We start from the raw sequence: 8,184 nt of genomic DNA on the forward strand, positions 1-8,184 counted from the left end.
GAAAATTTTCATTTATTGGTATTTCATTTTGAGATGATTCAGAAATTATTCTTGATAAATGATCGGCTACTACATTTTCTTTTCCTTTTTTATCTTTTATTACAAGATCAAATTCTTGTAACAACAAAATCCATCTTATTAATCTCGGCTTAGCATCTTGTTTATTTGATAAATATTTTATGGCAGAATGATCAGTGTAAACAATAGTAGTAGAACCAATTAAATAGGATCGAAATTTATCTAATGCAAACACTACTGAAAGTAATTCTTTTTCAGTTGTTGAATAATTGATTTGAGCACTATTTAAGGTTCTACTTGCATAATATATCACATAAGGTTTACCTTCTTTTCTTTGTCCTAACACGGCTCCTACAGCATAATCACTTGCATCACACATTAATTCAAATGGTAAAGACCAATCAGGAGGTTGTAAAATAGGTGATGTAGTTAAAAGATTAATTATTTTTTTAAAAGCAGTTTCACATTCTTGAGTCCATTCAAATTGTGCATCTTTTGTTAAAAGATTTGAAATTTGTTTCGATATTATGCTAAAATTTTTTATAAATCTTCTATAAAATCCCGCATGACCCAAAAATGATCGAATTTCTTTGATCGTGTTTGGTGATGGTAGATTAGCAATAACATCAACCTTAGCTTTATCAACTTCAATTCCTTTTTCAGATATGACATGCCCTAACACAATTCCGGATTTAACCATGTAGTGACATTTTTCCCAATTTAAAACAAGATTTTTTTCTTCACATCTTTTTAAAACTTCTTCCAAATTTTTAAGACAGTTTTCAAATGAGTTTCCAAAAACAGTTATATCATCCATAAAAACTTCCACAAATTATTCAATCATGTCACTAAAAATACTTAGCATGCATCTTTGAAAAGTAGCCGGGGCATTACATAAACCAAATGGCATTCTTTTAAAAGCAAAAGTTCCGAACGGACAAGTGAAAGTAGTTTTTTCTTGATCTTCTAATGATATTGGTATTTGATAATACCCCGAATACCCATCAAGAAAACAATAATAAGGATTACCTGCCACTTTCTCTAAAATTTGATCTAAAAATGGTAACGGAAAGTGATCTTTTCTAGTTGCATCATTTAATTTTCTATAATCAATGCACATACGCCAACTAGATGGAATCCTAGCTTGTAATAATTCTCCCTTTTCATTTTTTATAACAGTGATGCCTGATTTTTTTGGTACTACTTGTGTTGGACTTACCCATTTACTATCCGAGATTGGATAAATAATTCCGGCATCTAATAGTTTTAAAACTTCATTTTTAACAACTTCTTTCATGTGTGGATTTAATCTTCTTTGTGGTTGTTGATATGTTTTAGCATTTTCTTCCAAGTGAATTCTATGTGTGCAGATTAAAGGATTTATACCTTTTATATCTTGCAAAGTCCATCCAATTGCATTTTTGTGTTTTTTAAGTAGTGTTATTACATCTTCTTCTTGTTTTGGTAAGAGGGTAGAAGATATTACAATAGGATATGTTTGATTTTCACCAAGAAAAGCATATTTTAGTTCTATTGGCAAGGGTTTTAATTCAAGTTTTGGATGATCATTTTCTTTTACTTCTTCAAGTTCATTAATTTCTTCAAATAACTTTGATTTAAAAACATTTTTTGAATCAAAACTTTCCACTAAACAAACTTCAGATTGTTGATTTAAGTTTTCTTGGTGTATATTTTCTTCCACAATTGTTTCTATTGCATTATCATCTTCATCTTCATTAATACTTGGTTGTTTACATAAATTGAACACATTAAGTTCTAAAGTCATATTTCCAAAAGACAATTTCATTATTCCATTTCGACAATTAATTAAAGCATTTGAAGTTGCTAGAAATGGACGTCCCAATATTACTGGAATTTCGTTATGTACTTCTATTGGTTGTGTATCCAAGACAATAAAATCCACAGGATATATGAATTTATCGACTTGAACTAACACATCTTCTACGATACCTCTAGGTATTTTGATTGACCTATCGACTAGTAAAAGAGTGACAGATGTAGGTTTTAAATCTCCCAACTTAAGCTTTTCATAAACTGAATAAGGAATTAAATTCACACTTGCTCCCAAATCTAACAAAGCTTTTTTAATTTTATTTTTTCCAATAATACATGAAATTGTTGGACAACCGGGATCTTTATATTTCAAGGTAGAATTATTTTGAATAATAGAGCTTACTTGCTCCGTTAAGAATGCTTTCTTCTTTACATGCATTTGTCTTTTCACAGTACATAAATCTTTTAAAAACTTTGCATAAGAAGGCACTTGTTTAATAGCATCTAATAATGGAATATTTATTTTTACTTGTTTAAAAACTTCATAAATATCAGAATCATTTTTTTTGTTTTTTATTATTTACTAATGCATGAGGAAAAGGAACATGTTTATTTATTTTATCATCAATTTTCTTATTTTTAGGACTCAAAGCATCATCTTTCTCAAAAGTATCAGGATTTGAATCCTTACTCTTTGAGTTTAATTGATCTTTGTTTTCATCACTATATGGATCATTAACTATTTTACCACTTCTAAGAGTAATAACAGATTTTACTTGATCAAATTTTTCTTGATTTTGATTTTTAGGATTAGGTTGTGGTTGAGATGGAAATTTTCCTTTTTCATGAATATTAAGTGCAGATGCAAATTTTGCAAGAGTTTCTTTCAAATCATTCATAGATTGAATGTTTTGAATATTGATAGACTCTTGCTTTTGAATGTATGCATGAATTTCATCTTCAAAATTTTTTCTTGGAGGTGGGATATAAGGAGCATAACCTTGATGATTTTGGTTATTTTGAAAAGGTTGTTGTGAAGGTTGTACATTATTATCGTTCCTCCAACTAAAATTGGGATGATTTCTCCAACCAGGATTGTATGTTTGTGAAAAAGGATCTAATGTTGGTTTTTTAAAATTGTTAACATAATTGGCTTGTTCATGGAGACATTCTTTAAATGAAGGCAAAGTAGGACAATTTTTTGTAAGATGATCATGTGTGTCACATATATGACAAACAATTTCTTGAACACTTTTTAATTGATCACTCTTTTTCATTTCTAATGAATCGATTTTTCTTGCTAAAGATGCAAGTTTAGCTTGAACATCTACATCATCTTTAAGATGATAAATACCACCTCCATTTGTTGAATTATTGGTTTTACTTGGTGGTTCAATTGAGCCTATATTATCCCAATTTTGAGCATTTTCTGCTAATGACTCCAAATATTCCATAGCTTCATTTGGGTTTTTATCTTCAAAAGTTCCATTACACATGAATTCTATCATTTGCCTATCTTTAGGTATTAAACCTTCATAAAAGTGAGAAACTATTCTCCATATTTCAAAACCATGATGTGGGCATGTATTAAGTAACTCTTTATATCTATCCCAACATTGATAAAATGTTTCCCCTTGTTTTTGAGAAAAAGTTGTAATTTGTCTTTTAAAAGAGTTTGTTCTATGGGAAGGAAAAAACTTTTTTAGAAATTGTTGTTGCATTTCTTCCCATGATCTTATTGAACTTGATCTCAAATTTTGCAACCATGTTTTAGCTTTATCTTTTAAGGAAAAAGGGAAAAGCTTTAATCGAACAGTATCCATGCTACAATTTTGATCATTATAAGTGTTGCAAACCTCCTCAAATTCTCTTAAATGCAAATATGGATTTTCAGAATCTAAGCCATGAAAATTTGGTAAAAGTTGAATGACTTGTGGCTTAAAATTGAAATTAGATGCATCAGGAGGAAAAACTAAACAAGCTGGTGTACTAGTTCTTATTGGATTCATATGGTGCCTAAGTGTTCTTGGTTGTTCATGTTCTTGATGATTATTATCATTATTATTATCATCTTGATTATTAGAATTATCGTCCATGTTTAAAATATTTTCAGTTACTCGAACAAGTCTACCACTTTGTTTACGACTCCAAACAATCATACAATTAAAAACAACATACTATTTACATAATAACAAAATTAAACTTAATTTATACCTCCCCGGCAACGGCGCCAAAAACTTGCTACAACTTAAATTGTAATTCACCCAAGTGTAGGTTGTCTTGCAAGTAATATACTCGTGAGTACGAGATCGATCCACGGAGAGGATGTTGTAAGTTTAATTTTAGCAATAATATATTATAGATGAAAATATTATTATAAAACTTCAAATACACAAATTATAAAATTGTCAAGGTTTCAAAGGTTCATTGTTGGTTTATTTAAGATTGCTAAATAAAAATAAATAAAAGAAACTAAAATAAAAATAAACATAAAAGAACAATGAAATATTTAAACAAGTATATCATATAATATAGTTCCCACTATATTAATATCAGATTAACCGATATTTAATACATGGTACCCATAATATATATATAGATGAATAAATATAAACATAAAAAGAACAATTAAATATTTAAACAAGTATATCATATAATATATTTCCCACTATATTAATATCAACCGATAATTAATACATGGTACCCATAATATATATAAAATGCATAAATATAAATTGACATAAAAGTAAATGTTAGATCAAATCACAATATTTTATTTAGAACAACCGGCAGAGCCACGCTATCGTCTAAATAAAATATATGACTTTATGTTAGATGCGATAAAGTAAATGTTAGTTGCGATAAAGTAAAAGTTAGATGCGAGAAAGTAAATGTTAGTTGCGGAAAAGTAAATGTTAGTTGCGATAAAGTAAAAGTTAGATGCGAGAAAGTAAATGTTAGTTCAAATCACAATATATTATTTAGAACAACCGACAGTGTCACGCTATCGTCTAAATAATATATATGACTTTATTATAAATAGATACATATATTTATAGTATATAATTATTGTAGTAATTATTGTATCATATTTGACAACAAATCAAGGTAACCACATTCAAGGTACCAAGCATTTGATGTAAATAGATAACAACAAATCATCCAAAATTATACCTACAAATAAAGATCAATTAGTAAAAATAAAAATAGAAAAGAAAAGAATATACAAAATATAGACAATCTTACTTGACCAACAATGAAACCTTTTCACCTTGACATAAAAAGATTTAGCTTTCCATGAACATGAAACTCAAGAATAAAGATAAAAGAAATTTCATACTTGAACTTGAGAAACTTGCACACTCAAACTTTTATTCTCACACACACAATATTTATTTTACAAATGAAGAATTCTCTACACTCTTGCATTCTACAAAGCTTATACAACACATCTATTTATAGGCCAAATGAGAGCAAGAGTCCAAGGCTCATTAAATGTGAAATAGTAAAGTTGGTGGGTGCTTGTCTCCTTGAATGTCAATACCATGACCCAACTTTAATTGGCATGTTTGATGCCTTAGACCACCGATTCAGCCTTTCTTTTCAACATAGAACACGTAGGATATTTTGTGTAGATGTGTTTGGACAACTCATTCACCCCTTTTGGATAACATATGAAATACTTATGATATTTTTACTCCAAGCTGGTCATAGTAAAAGTAAATCTATCTCCATTTTGATGTTTGATTATTTTGATCATCTTAATGAAGTTTTTGGAATTTCTTGTCTTCTACAAAGTTGAAGATGCCTCTTTTGTGATTCTACAGGTTTTGAGATTACTCCATTATGACCTCTGTAGCTTGAGTAATTTTATTTTTACCAAACCTGCGCAAACCGTAAAATACAACATTTTAGTAAAACATTTAAATATAAACACATAACACTAAAATAATACAACTTCATAATTTTAATTAAACTTAAATTTTAAAACACACTTTTTAACATATAAATAATTACAAATTTTAAGTTTTATCACGTAGCCCCTGAATCTAGCAACGCATACGTGGAGTTTCCTCCAACTAGAATTCTCCCTGCACGCAGAAAATCCCAACAATCGCATACTAACTTACTCTCTCCCAATATAAGTTATAAAATATTTCTCTTAATTAAACACAAGTAATAAGTACATCTTACTCTAATCATGCAAACAGATAACCCATGCAAATAAAAATCATGATGTAAATTCCCAAAAATTTCTTAAAAGAAGAAGTTTAGGAAATACCAGTGATTAAGGAGGTATCTGGGTCTGCCTCCTCAGCCTGCATGACGAACACCCGTCCAGTGGTGTTCTTCCTCTTCGGGCAGTTATATGAAACATGCTCTGGCTCCTTGCAAACATAGCATACATTAGACCCCACTAGACACTTCCCGGTGTGCGGCTTTTGACACTGCGGGCAGAACGAAACTCCTCCAGTATTAGGGGCCCCGCCCCTCTGCTAATGCTGTGGCTGACGCCCCTGATGCCTCTACTACTGTCCCTGCTGATTCGGGCCTTTAGACAGCCCAGTAAATTGCTTCTTCGCAGGAGGCTGCGAAGACGGCCTCTGATATCCCGGCTGAAACTGCCTCTTATTATGCTTCTCTCGCTGCATCTCTCGCCTCTCTTCCTCAAAACGTAATGCTCTGCTAACTACCGCCTCATAAGTAGTGACATCCAACAAGCGAACGTCATGCTTGATGTCAGCCCGCAAACCATCCACAAATTGCCTCAACTTATCCGGCCACTGTCAGCAATGAGAGGCACGAAACGACACCCTCTCTCGAACTGGGTGATGTAATCCACCACAGACTTGTCCCCCTGACGGAGACTCATGAACTCCCGGATCATGCGACTGCGCACATCCTCAGTGAAGTACTTGGCATAGAACATGCGTCAGAACTCTATCCAAGTTAATGTAGGTAGATTCACACCTCGAACATCGCCTTCCCACCAAGAGGCTGCATCACCTCTCGTCATATACACTGCACACTTCACCCTGTCAGCATCAGTGATCCCCATGTAGTCAAATATGGACTCCAATGATCGAATCCACCCCTCAGCAATGAGTGGATCAGTGGTGCCGACAAACTCCTTAGGTCCCTTCTTTTGGAACCGCTCGGCAACATCGTCATCATGTGTGAGCCTAGGACGAGTAGCTTGCTGCTCTAACAAAGCAGTGATCCCAGCCATCATGGTTGCATTGGCCTGATCCAATGCTGAAAGAGGGTTCTGCGGAGGTGGAGGTGGAGGTGGAGGTGGAGGTGGAGGTGGAGGTGGAGGTCCCCCGCGTCTATTCATCGGTCTCGGAGGCATTCTGCACCACCACATATTTCTTTACGTAAATCGCAATGCATAACTTAGGGGTTCTTAAAACTTTCTAACATGAAAATCTTAAATCATTACATATGCTCCTTATAATTCATAAGAAAACATTTAAAACTTACAGACCGGTAGTAGGATTTCTGAGATTCATGTGGCAGTAGGACACCCTCCAAGGACCGCGCTCTGATACCAATTGAAACATCTACTACTAATAAACTTAAATGCGGAATTTTTTTTTTAAATATAACAATACATATATGCCCATACATATATGTATAAATACTTAAAATAAAAGATAAATAATCTCATGCATAAAATAAAAATAGTTTGCGTGATCCAAAAACACCAAGTGCGGAAAAATACTACAGTAAAAGTATAGTATGCTTAAAAATCCTCCTAATAAAAAATGTATCTGAAATATTCATAAAACATGCGACGGTCACGGGTTCCACTGCTCCGTGATCTCATACGTCCACACCACCGGTAGGAGCTACATAAAACTCATCTGTCTCACCTGCACCATATAAGCGTAGTGAGCTTAGGGGCTCAACATGTCTAATCCTTTATAAGAAGATTAAAAATAATGCATCACATAATTACTAATACATATACATGTACATGATCATGCATTGAAATATTTTCATCACATAATAAACTTGCTGTATCATAAACTGAGTCATAACCATAATCATAAACATATTATTTCTTCATCATATATAACATAATTGAGCAATTCATTTGAAACCTGTAGATGGTCCTATCCATAAGTGTGACGCTCATGTGTCGACTGATCAGTCTCCTGAACCAACGTACGATGGCGGTGATAAATCACCTCTTATGGTAGTAAACTACCTAATCATATGGTGGATAACTATCCCTATGGTAGTAAAACTACCGAATCATATGGTGGAAAACCACCCCTATGTCACACATACTTCAATTTCCACCAAAATATTTTATTTCTCATCATTTACATAATTATATACATAATAAATTTCATGAATGCATGC

The 8,184-nt window shown here is 32.5% G+C and overlaps 1 non-coding gene across 1 annotated transcript; it reads left to right on the plus strand.

Moving 5' to 3' along the window:
• The first annotated feature begins 3,378 nt into the window (after positions 1 to 3,378).
• Positions 3,379 to 3,489, plus strand: LOC140870058 (small nucleolar RNA R71). The gene has a single exon (XR_012147041.1). It is a non-coding gene; the product is annotated as a small nucleolar RNA R71 (small nucleolar RNA).
• The last annotated feature ends 4,695 nt before the right edge of the window (positions 3,490 to 8,184 follow it).

The sequence above is a fragment of the Henckelia pumila genome, chromosome 4 (genome assembly GCF_033568475.1).
Source record: "Henckelia pumila isolate YLH828 chromosome 4, ASM3356847v2, whole genome shotgun sequence".
NCBI lineage: Eukaryota > Viridiplantae > Streptophyta > Magnoliopsida > Lamiales > Gesneriaceae > Henckelia > Henckelia pumila.